Here is a 12,866-nt window from a genome sequence, read left to right as displayed (position 1 = left end):
TGAACAAACGAAGAAATGAAAGAAGAGTTGCGTCTGGCACATAATGAAATTTCAGAATGCTATGAGAATAATAAAAAGAATCTAACAACTCTTGAGAGAAAAATCAAGTAATGTACAAAATATGAAACATCAGAAGCAACATTGCAGGCGAGGGTTAAGTATATTTAATCTGGATTTAGGCAAATAATCAGTTTTCAGGTTGAATCATAGACACTTTCAGACACAACAATCTGGCGTTACTTGGAGGTATGCTAAAGTTAAACAGAGAACTGAAAAAGAAAAGGCAAGGGGAAACAGAGGTTGAGTCAAGGTGCAGAGGGAGGTAGGTTAAGGAAATGTCCCTGTAGCAGAGAAATTAACCTAGCTGGGACCAGGAGTATCAGAGCTGTGAAGGAAAAGGTTTTCTTGGAGAATATGGGGCACAACAGAACACTTAACATTTGAGAGCATTTGAAAACCTTGAGAACATAATAAAGGCATGCAATGCAAAATAATAACGAGAAACTCAAGGATAAACAAAAGGTCATATACAAAAAGAAATCTCACATGCGACTTTGTGACTATAAAAATTGTAGTGAAATGCACATAACATAAAATTCATCATTTTAACCATAAAACACTGGAATTTGGTATATTCACAAAGCGTACAAGCCATCACCTGAACCTACAGCTGATCCTTGAACAACCCAGGTTTAAATTGTGTGGGTTCACTTACGTGTGGATTCTTTTCAACGTTTATTTATTTTTGGGACAGAGAGAGACAGAGCATGAATGGGGGAGGGGCAGAGAGAGGGAGACACAGAATCGGAAACAGGCTCCAGGCTCTGAGCCATCAGCCCAGAGCCTGACGCGGGGCTCGAACTCACGGACCGCGAGATCGTGACCTGGCTGAAGTTGGACGCTTAACCGACTGCACCACCCAGGCGCCCCAACGTGTGGATTCTTTTCAACAAATACAGTAAAGTACTGTAAATGTATTTTCTCTCATGATTTTCTTAATAACATTTTTTCTCTAGTTGACTTTATTATAAGGATACAGTAGAAATACATACAACATGTAAAACATGTGTTAATCTACTGTTAATGTTATCCATAAGGCTTCTGGTCAACAGAGACTATTAGTAGTTAAGTTTTGGGGGAGTCAAAAGTTATACACTAATTTCCAACTGTGCAGGGGATCAGAATCCCTAACCCCTGCATTGTTCAAGGGTCAATTGTAGGTTCAGAATTTTTTCAGCACCCTAACAGAAAACCCCATTCTCATTAATTAATCACCCCCAGCTCCCTTCCTCCCAGTCCCTGGCAACCACTTTTCTGCTTTCTGTCTCTATGGATTTGCCTATTCTTGGTATTTCACATTAATTGAATCATACAATATATGGTCTTTTATGTATGACTTCTTTCACTTAGCATAATGCGCTTTTTTACTTTTATTTTTTATTTTTTTAATATGAAATTTATTGTCAAATCAGTTTCCATACAACATCCAGTGCTCATCCCAACAAGTGCTCTCCTCCCTGCCCATCACCTACTTTCCCCTCTGCCCCCCCCCATCAACCCTGAGTTTATTCTCAGTTTTTAAGAGTCTCTTATGGTTTGCCTCCTTCCCTCTCTGTAACTTTTTTTCTTCCCTTTCCCTCCCCCATGGTCTTCTGTTAAGTTTGTCAGGATCCACATAAGAGTGAAAACATACGGTATCTGTCTTTCTCTGTAGGACTTATTTCACTTAGCATCACACTCTCCAGTTCCATCCTCCATGTTGCTACAAAAGGCCATAGTATTTCATTTCATTCTTTCAAAGTTCATCCACTTTGTGTTGATGTGTTGGTACTTCATTTCTTTTTCTGGCTCAATAGTATTCCATTGTATGGAAACACTGTATCTGTTTAAACCTGAGGGCCATTTGGGTTGTTTCCACTATTTGGGTACTGTGAAGACTCCTACTATGTACAAGTTTCTGTTCCAGTCCCTGCTTTCAATTCTGTGGGGGTATATACCCAGGAATGCAATTGCTAGATCATAATGGTAATTCTATGTTTAACTTTTTTGAGTATCTGCCAGGACATTTTTCAAAGTGGTTACACAATTTTCCATTCCCACTTACGAAGGACAAGGGTTCCGATTTCTTCACATCTTTGTCAACACTTGCTATTTTCCATTTTTAAAATAATAGTCACCCTAATGAATTTCAAGTAATTTCTCATTGTGGTTTTGATTTTCATTTCCCTAATGACAAGTGATGTTGAGTGTCTTTTTCATGTAATTATTGGCCATTTGTACATCTTCTTTGGAAAAATGTCTATTCTAGTTGTCTATCCATCTTTGAACTGGGTTGTTTGGATTTTTGTTGTTGTTATGAGTTCTTTATATATTATGCACATTAATTTTTATCATATATATGATTTGCAAATATTTTCTCCAATTCTGTGGGCTATCTTATTCTATTAATACAGTTCTTTAGTGCACAATTGTTTTTAATGTTGATAAAGTCCAATTTACCTATTTTTTTTTTGTTACTTGTTATTTTGCTGTCATATCTAAGAAAGCATTGTCAAATCCAGTGTGCTGAAGATTTCCCCTGATTTCTTCTAAGAATTCTATAGTTTTAGTTCTTACATTTGGGTCTTTGATCCATTTTGAGTTAATTTTTGTACAAGGTGTTAGGTAAGGGTCCAATTTCATTCTTTTGCATATGGATATACATTTGTTGAAAAGACCATTCCTTCCTCCATTAAATAGTGATGGTGCCTTGTCAAAAATCAACTGACTATAGATGTATGGATTTATTTCCAGGATCTCAATTCTGTTCTATTGATGTCTATTCTTATGCCAACACCAAACTTTTCTGATTACTGTAGCTCTGTAGTAAATTTTGAAGTCAGACTGTTTGAGTTCCCTAACTTTGTTCTTTTTCAGTATTGTTTTTTCTATTCAGGAACCATTGTCATGTTATATAAATTTTAGGATCAGCTTTTCCACTTCTGAAAAAGGGGGGGGGTACATTGTGATTTTGATAGGGATTGTTTTGAATCTTTCCATAAGAAAGTATATGTTGCTGTGGCTGGGTGGAGTGTTCTGTGTATGTCTGTTAGGTCAGTTGGCTTATAGTGCTGCTCAAGTGACTCTGTGACTTTGTATGAACAATAATTACATATTCATAACAATGAAAACACTTTCACAGGTACACTCCAGCCTGGCCTGTAGCCTGAGCCTGTTGATCAATCCTCCTGAGAAACTCTACAAGAGACAAGTGGCAAGGGTAGGCACACAGCTGACCACAGATGAGTGAAGCAAAGTTAGAGCAAAAGATTAAATAACAGACAACAGAAATTGAGTTGGGAGTTGTATACATCAAAACCCCCTCCAGCAACAGTCACTGAAAGAACATTAAGTAGAACAGAGAGAAACCCACTCATCCAAAACTCAAAATTACATAGCTTACTCTCTGTTTGAGGATGAATAAACAGAAAATAACCAACATAGTTTCTATGGAAAATAAATGTGGAACACTAGGGACAGAATGTGATTTTTAATGATACTGGAGAAAAAGAATTTATTACAGGAACCAGAAAAACAGCGGGCCCTTCCAATAGAATTAGAAGAGTAAACAGGATGAATTAGAACAACAAAAGAAAGACCTGAAGACAAGATAAGCTGCAAGAACAAGCTGAAAATAAAGTGGAAAGGAATAGATACAAGCCATAACTTCAAAATTATAATTACAATTGTAGAGTTAAAATCTGAATTGGAGTCAGTAAAGAGAAATGTTTTACTAACACCGCCTATCTTCTCTTAACCTGTTTCCATTTCCTCTTTGGCACACAGGGACATTTCCTGTCCCCCCCCCCCCCCCACTCCCCCCCGCTGGTAGACATGGCCTTGTGACTGAGTTCCCGCCAGGAAAACATGGACTGAAGAGATAATAACTACTTCCGGGTCAGGCCCATAGAGACTTCCTCCATACTCTCTCTTTCTCTATTTGCCAATCAGATGCTGAGGATCTAGCAAAGAACTCTTGAGATCCTAGCGGTCCCACGCCTCTGAGATGAATGGAGGCTGAACTCCCTAAAGCACTACTTGTGAAAAACTTTCCCTCTATTCAGAAACAGGTATTTTTTTTTTTTTTACTTGAGTAAAACATAAACATCACTTTTTTTGTTTTTTGCTTAAATAAGTTGACTTAAAAAAAATAAACATCTATTATGCTAAACTGCTGAGATCTGGGTAGCATTACACTAATTAACACAAAATGGTATTGTGGAAAACCAAAGCATTGATATGGAGGACAAAAGGTAAGGCATTCTCTCAGACTGCAGAGAAAAAGAAAAAAGAGGTAGTATATATAAAAGATGATGGATAGTCAGGACAAAAAACAAAGATCCCAGCATTTGTATATTAGAAAGAATATTCTTTTTTATAAGTTTTGATTTATTTTGAGAGAGAGAGTATTTTTCAAAAGGCTGAATCAATAATCAGTTATCAAAGATATAATTAAACAAAAATTTCTGGAGTAAAAATTAAGCTGGGCATAGAATTTGAAAAAGGTCACTATATTTCAAGCATAATTAATAAGAAAATACTGACACCAGGGAGCCGGGGGGGGGGGGGGGGGGGGCTCAGCCCGTTGGGCATCTGACTCTTGGTTTGGGCTCAGGCCATGATCTGCACGGACATCGCAGAGCCTGCTTGGGATTCGCTTCCTCCTCTCCCCTCTGCCCCTATCCTGCTCGCTCGATCTCTCTCAAAATAAATAAATAAACATTTAAAAAAACATTTTTTAAGAGACCCCTGGGTGGCTCAGTCGGTTAAGCGCCTGACTTAGGCTCCGGTCCTCTAGCGGTTAGTGAATTCGAGCCCCGCCTCCGGCTCTGTGCTGACAACTCGGAGCCGGAGCCTGCTTCCGATTCTGTGTCTCCCTCCTTCCCTCCCTCCCTCTCTCTCTCTCTCTCTCTCTGCCCCTCCCCCGCTCACACTCTGTCTCTCTCTCTCTCAGAAATAAACATGAAAAAATTAAACACTGTTTAATTTTTAAAAAGATACTGACGTCCATGAAGAGATGTATGTTTCAGAAAAATGGCAATCGGTCAGGTCCAAGTCTCCCCCCTACACTCTTCCCGGAAAAAAAGAAAAAAATCAACAGGAAAGTACAGCAAAGGGAAAACACATGCTAAAAAGGGCATTATTAGATCACCTGACGAAACTGGACTATGGACGTTTATGATAGATTAAAAAATGCTTACAGTGTTAAGTTACTGAAGTTGAAAATAGAGTCTCCCTCGTCTTAGGCGACTCGATGAAGTAGTTCGGGGTAAAAGGCACATAACTTACCCACGAGCGCTTCGGGGAAAAGGTGCGTGCGCGCGCCTATGCGTGTCTGCGCACATGCTTGCACGTGTGCGTCTGTGCGCGTCTGTGTGCGTCTGTGCGTGCGCGCTGCGTGCATCTGCGCGCCTGCGTGTGCGCGTTATGCGGAAAGAGATTGAGAACAAAGAGAGGTGGGACCAAACGCCAGTGAGGGGTGAATCTGCCTTAAAGGTATTTGGGTGTTCTTTTTACTAACCTTATTCTTGCAGCTTTTTTCTGAGTCTGAAATACTAAAAAAAAAAAAAAAAAAAAAAAAAAAAAAAAAGGTATTTGTAAGAGCGGTCCAACAAAACAATTCTAAACCTATTTGGGTAAAAGAGACAATCCTTCAAAAGAGATCAAAGCTCAAACTGGATTGAGATTTTGGGGGGTTACACTAGGTATCAGAAGAAATGAAGTAAGAATTATAAATACATTATATAAATTATATAAACAAGAATTTATATAAATTATATAAAAGAATTATATAAATTAAATAAATATAATTGTATAAATTATATTGTACTTGTGGCATAAGATTTTTATCCTTTGTCAAGAAGTTATTTTTCTTTTGTGAAGGCATCAGAAAAACTGTCTTGTACACTCAAGAACTCAGAAAACATGTCATCTATGTGTCCTTCTTAAAAACTTATCTGATGATGCATTACAATAGGCTCAAAGATCATTATAATTCCAGTTCTAGCGCCAGTGAGATCCGAATAAAAAGAACTGGCCGTTGGTCATTAAAACCAATGAATGATACTCAACAATATTCAGTATTCAGAAAATCATTGTAATTAAGTACATGTAAATGAATTTAGGTATTTCAGAGTTAAGACTATACACGGTGTAAAACAATGTCAGAAGCCACAAGCTGGATTTTTATTAACAGAGTCTGGAGAATTGGTGAGGGAGAAGATGGTGGGAGGGGAAATATTGGCTAATTTGCTCATTTTATATTTGGGGCAATCAGGAAAATGCATAATGTTGGCTTCGGTGATTGGTGGAAAGTAAGTTGAGCAACAGAAACACTGAACTGTACGTGTGACAGCAAATCACACAGGTCTGGTGACATGAGCAGTTGCTAGCCTTGAGCGGGATCAGAGCCAGGAAAAGCCCTTATGCCAGTCAGGGTACAGAGAAGTGGGTACTGTTGCTAGAACCTTCTGGTTCCAGAGACACAGGCACAGCGAGAGGTTGTTGGGGCCATATTGCAGGTTTCCATGGGAGCATCAGAAGGGGAGCACTTTTAAGATTTATGAGCAAAGCCAGGCCTCCAACAAGTAATTCTTCTCTTTTTGAGAGTAGCAACCCCTGGCTTGTCACTGGGCTCTGGAGGAGACAACTGACCATGGGACACCAGGTGACCGGATACCGGATACGTGCCATTCGTGAACTGGGTGTTATCTGACCCACTGGGCCATAAAATTGGAAATTCCAACAGGTGCGCAACTATTACAGAAAGATGATTTATTGGTCTACACGGGCCCCTACCGAACAGTTCCTGAAGGCACAAATAAGGCCCACCGGCCAAGTCACTTGTGCCCAGCATGTGTACCTTGGCAACCTCACCTGTACCCAATGCTTCGTGGCAGATTCCCAATGACCGCCTGACTAAATTCAGGCCGGATTTAGATGGCCCTGAACCATATCCCCACGATGGACTATCGCAGTGATTATGGTCCTCTTTAGGGGTAGCCCTGAACACTGGGGAAAGGAAACCATCCCAGCGGGCAGCACTTGGCCTGCAGGAGGAACTGGCCTGGAGTAAGGCCCCACATTGATCCATGGAGTGGCTGACGGTGGCCATATGGTCAGAGATAATCCCAAGGTTAAAAACAAACCAAACAAACCCACAACTGTGTATAGTTTTAGGCTGATTTCACTAAATATGATTATATGCAGCGGTAAAATTAAAACTATGTATATCATAATGTTAACTTTATGGATGGTTTTTATTTTCTTCCTATATTTTCCTAGATGTTTTTCAGTGAGTATGTATTATTTTTATAAACGGGCAAAAAAGTAAATATTTTATTTTTTTTTTAATTTTTTTTTCAACGTTTATTTATTTTTGGGACAGAGAGAGACAGAGCATGAACGGGGGAGGGGCAGAGAGAGAGGGAGACACGGAATCGGAAACAGGTTCCAGGCTCTGAGCCATCAGCCCAGAGCCTGACGCGGGGCTCGAACTCACAGACCGCGAGATCGTGACCTGGCTGAAGTCGGACGCTTAACCGACTGCGCCACCCAGGCGCCCCAGTAAATATCATTTTAAAAAGAAGCTTTCTTGGGGTGCCTGGCTTGGTTGGTTAAGCATCTGACTTTGGCTCAGGTCATGATCTCATAGTTCATGGGTTCGAGCCCTGCCTCAGGCTGTGTGCTGATAGCTCCGAGCCTGGAGCCTGGAGCCCGCTTCGGGTTCTATAGCTCCTTCTCTCTCTGCCCCTCCCCCGCTCACACTCTATCTCTCCCTCTCTCAAAGATAAGTAAACATTAAAAAAAAAATTTTTTTTTTTTTAAAAACTTTCTTAGGGCTTGGCTTCGTAGACATTCAGCATGGTTTGTATTATTTTGCTCTGGAGTCTGTCTTCCGTAAGAAACACTGTGGTTAGTCTGTGACCTTGTTCCATTTTGCCCTTTGTGAATCTGCTTTGGCATGCTGTGTACCAAAGACAGTGGAATTGTGATCTTTGTAACTGATTCAGTCATATAAATAGAATTCAGAGTGAGCAGCTTTCTGTTGATCTAAAAGTACTTCTTGGGGCACCTGGGTGGCGCAGTCGGTGAAGTGTCCGACTTCAGCCAGGTCACGATCTTGCGGTCCGTGAGTTCGAGCCCCGCGTCAGGCTCTGGGCTGATGGCTCGGAGCCTGGAGCCTGTTTCCGATTCTGTGTCTCCCTCTCTCTCTCTGCCCCTCCCCCGTTCATGCTCTGTCTCTCTCTGTCCCAAAAATAAATAAAACGTTGAAAAAAAAAATTAAAAAAAAAAAGTACGTGAAACAGTGTGGCATCACTGAGAGATCAAGGCTTTGGGGTAAGACTGGCTGACATTTGATTCCCAACCCTTGCTGTTTATTCGCCATATGACTTTGGACAATACAACTGACCTCCAAGTACAGATTTCCTCTTCTTGACAAGGAGAGGATGCCAACCACCTTATTCTATCCCCATAGAGTGATCAAAATAATCCCAAGTGGCAAGTTACGTAAGCTGTCTATCTACCAGTACTGAGCTCCGGCTCTTCATACTTTTCTGTGCATGCAGGTGCAGGAAGGGAGCGTGGGTGGGGGGAATGGAACAAGGAACAGGGCTCCATTTTTCCACGCTCCGAAATGCTGCTTACTTTCATCAGCAAGAAAGGGAGTGGAAAGTCTCAATTTACCTTCTGCCCAACTGCCTATGATGAAGTTGTGAGCACAGGTGGGCCAGCTGAAAGGGAGGGACGAGGAGAATCCTGATATGTCCCCCACTTCTCCCTCAGAGCACGACTCCTCCAAATACGAGTGTGAATGAGTCTCCGGTCACCATCGACTCCCACGGTTAGATAGGAAACCGCAAAAGAGGCAGTTGTGTGTATAGATTTATAAGATTGTGAGGCAAGTCTACTCCAGCGGGAGCAACCGGGAGGCACTCTAGCATAGGATTTGCTTTCCCCTCTGTTCTCTAGTTTGGGAAATGCCTCGAGAAAGATCAATTCCAGCACATCCCAGGCAGCTGAAGCTTAAGAGGAATAAAAGAGACAGCTTTGCATTTAGATAGAAAAGAATTTTCTAAACTCTGTAGCCACAAGAAGGTCCTCTAGTTCATCTCTGATCCTGTCCGTGTTCTCCCATGAGGCCTGTGGAATCCGATATATATACCATATCTTTATCCATTCATCCATCAATGGTCATTTGGGCTCTTTCCATACTTTGGCTATTGTCACTAGTGCTGCTGAAAACATTGGGGTGCATGTGCCCCTTCGAAACAGAATACCTGTGTCCCTTGGATAAATACCTAATAGTGCAATTGCTGGGTCATAGGGTAGTTCTATTTTTAATTTTTTTAAGAAGCTAGGGAGGTTCAATTATTATTAAGTTCACTTTCCCAGGGCACCTGGGTGGCTCAGTCGGTTGAGCCTCAGGTCATGATCTCACAGTTCCTGAATTTGAGCTCTGCATTGGGCTGGCTGATGTCAGCGCAGAGCCTTCTTCCAATCCTCTGGGTCCCTCTCTCTCTCTGCCCCTCCCCCACTTGCATGCACACGCGCATGCTCGCGCTCTCTCTCAAAAATAATCATTTGAAAAAAAAAAAACAGGAAAGAAAAAAAAGTTTACTTTCCCTAAGGCAGCTGATGACTTTCTGGAATTTTGTGAGGAGCTCTGTTAGCTATGATTTTAAGGCAACAAGGGATAAAGCAAATAGGAAGGAATCAACCACAACTCTTATCACCAAAATAGAATTGCACGAGTCTCGGCCTTGAGGAAAGCTACAAAATGGCCAAAGGACCATTGCCCCAAGATGTTGTTCATCCCACGGTCCACTCCACACTTCTACGTAATGTCCGAGTTTGCCACATCTAAAGTATCTCCAACTAACCAACATCTGGAGCCCTCAGTGCCAGGTATGGTGACTGCAATATGGGGCAAGTTATTCTGTAAAGTGAGGTCATTAGTCAACGCTCAAACCTTCTGAATCCCTTAGAAAAGAAAGAAAAAGATGAGTGTGTATGAGTGCATGAGAGAGAGGGGTGGGGGGAGAGAAGGAGAGAAGAAGAAAGAGAGAAGGAGAAGGGAGGGAGGGAAGAAAGCGAGAAAGGAAGGAAGGAGGAAAAAAGAGCAAAAGAGAAAGAACAAGAAAGTACATAGGTCTTTCTTGTTGGTTTCCCTGATGTAATCTATTATGTCTGGGAATGACAGTCCTGCAGAAACATCTGGGACTCATCATCTGCCTTCTGCTGCACCAGAGATGATTTTTGGATAGTAATCTAACATGGGGGCAGTCTAGAAGCCTACCAAAGGGAACAGCAGGCTTTTCTATATTTATTGTGCCAAATGAGAGAATTTAGAGATTTGAGGGAAAGTTTTCATTGCAATGTCAAGGTGGGAGTCCTTAAGACTCTCCCACCCAGATAAGCACAAGCTCCATCTGTTCCAGGGAAGATGCAGACTGTGGAAAACAAGCTCGCATTCTTTGTTTTGCGCGCACACACACTGGAAAGAATAGATACAATTTCAAGGACTTTTGAGACATCAGTCAGCTGGGCGAAGAACAAAGTCTCATCTTCTACACTTAGTGGAGCTGTTTATAACTGAGATTCTCTTCTGCAGATATTGATAATTACTAATAGTTTTAAAAGAATCACCTACAGGAAAGACAAACATTCAGTTAACCTCTAGGGGAAACCGTTTGGTTCAAGTAGAAAACCGTAGCCTGGAACTGACAATGACTTTCCTAGCATGGTTCGTTTGGAGTTCACTTCCACTCAACAGGTCTTGGGAAGATTCTGAAATTATTTCTGTGATGCCTCAATTTCCTTTTACAAGGAAGAAAGCTGCAAGAGAATGGTCAATGTATAAACAGATGATTAATAACCAGGAAAGACATCAGCATAATTACTAGGAGCAATCACATTTGCTCGCTGCATGGATAGAAAAGATGGTTTTAAGTTGAGAGGCAGCTAAAAGAAGCTAGTCTTTTCTTTTCAATGATGTTAAAAAATGAAATACAGAATTTTTAAAAAGCAGTCATTTGCTTATTGCCAAGAAATCCATGTGATGCTTATTTTATTTTATTAGTGTTTTATTCTTGAGAGAGAGAGAGAGACAGACAGACAAAGCACAAGCAGGAGAGGAGCAGAGAGAGAGGGAGACACAGAATCCGAAGCAGGCTCCAGGCTCCAAGCTGTCAGCACAGAGCCCGACGCAGAGCTCGAACTCACGAACCATGAGATCATGACCTGAGCCAAAGTCGGACACTTAACCGACTGAGCCACCCAGGCGCCCCATATGACGGTTATTTTAAATTAGGAAGAAAAAGGTTTCCAGGTTTTAGTTAAAAACTGTAACTGTTTATTGGGGGCACGGGACCACAGGTCTCCCTTTACTGAAACGTATGACATATACCCAGGTATTTAACCTTTAACAGTGAAAAACAGAACACTCCTTCTGAGTTCTAGAATTCAATGGGAATCTAAACATTTCCCCCCAATATTCTTTTATTACAGACAATTTCTGGTTCAGTGAAAGTGCACTGCGTTACAAGACAACCTTTGAAACACCAGGGAGAAATATTTTTTAAAGTATTTATCATCCTATGGGGTTTTAATTTTCTGCTGACTGTTACAACTTGAGAATAGAGGGCCTCACTCCAGTGGGGAGAAAGCTATTTATGAATAGTTTGTGATTTGGAGCAGCTGCTCTCCACTCTATATCATCCTTTTTCTGATAACCGCATTTTCCCAAAAAGCTACCACTAATAAGCAGGTGCATACTAAAACCAACTGCAGCAAAGCTGTTACCTTGAAAGAAAGATGTCAAATAAAAAGCTCCTCCACGTTTAAGGATCCTTGAGTTTCTTCATTATAGGAGAATAATAAATCTGGAAACCTGTTGCATCTTGGGAATCTAACGTTACTCAGAGAGAATACTGTCAAGAGGTTTCTATGCAGCTTTCACTCTGGGCTAAAATGAAAAACATCTTATGCGAGAGGTTGCATCCTCGTGGGAATTAGAAATGCTTTCATTCCACCCATACAAATAGGATGAAAGTATCTGGGTTGTATTGTAAATGTTTCCCTACCTAGCTGAGACGGAATCTCACTGGCATTGTGCTTGGGTGCTTGAGAACGGGAACGTGGAAACAATTATGAATTTGAATATACTGTTCCTGGCCGTCCAGATGAAAGAGATATATAAGCAAAATAGTTTCTCTCAAAATATTTATGATGAGAAATGACTAATCCCCTTTGCATGGTATACTTCAGGAGTTGAAAAGGTCACAATATCCTTTCTCATCATACTGTTTTATTAAAGCTTAATTAGGAGACGTGTGATACCCTTAGCTGCTAAAGACTCCATCAATAGGCAGGATAATTTCCCAGATTACACCCTGGAACCCAGCCCTTGAATGTGAGTAGTAGAGGAATGGATACAGTTGCAAAGGTACCAAATGAAAGTGACCTTTAAATGTGGTAGGGAATAAATTCTATGGTAACCGCAGGCGGGAGTATAAACGGGCATGGCAAATAGCGAAGGGAAATTCGACAATATATTTTAAAAGCCTTAAGCATACATACAGCTTTTGACCTAGGTATTTTAATTCCAGGAAACATTCAGATTTCTTCACGGATATTCGCTGCAGCCTAAAAATTCAACATCAGGAAAGTGTTTAAAGAAATGTCCAACAATGAGGAACAGAAGGAAAATGATTCAAGGAAAGAACCATCACGTAGACATTCGGAGCGACGTGGAAGAAGAAAATGGGAGTCGTGACAGACCTTCACAATGACTGTGGGAAAAAGGCAAGTTACAAAGGAGTTTG

General features: G+C 41.0%; 1 long non-coding RNA gene across 1 annotated transcript; it reads left to right on the top strand.

The window, feature by feature from the left end:
- Positions 1-5,484: 5,484 nt before the first annotated feature.
- On the top strand, positions 5,485-12,841 carry LOC125164128 (uncharacterized). Its single transcript, XR_007151648.1, has 3 exons — positions 5,485-5,535; positions 9,785-9,948; positions 12,651-12,841. It is a non-coding gene; the product is annotated as an uncharacterized LOC125164128 (long non-coding RNA).
- Positions 12,842-12,866: the final 25 nt, after the last annotated feature.

Source organism: Prionailurus viverrinus, chromosome B1, assembly GCF_022837055.1.
Source record: "Prionailurus viverrinus isolate Anna chromosome B1, UM_Priviv_1.0, whole genome shotgun sequence".
NCBI lineage: Eukaryota > Metazoa > Chordata > Mammalia > Carnivora > Felidae > Prionailurus > Prionailurus viverrinus.
The sequence above is the reverse complement of the archived record's forward strand: the minus strand, read 5'-3'. Positions and strand labels throughout refer to the sequence as shown.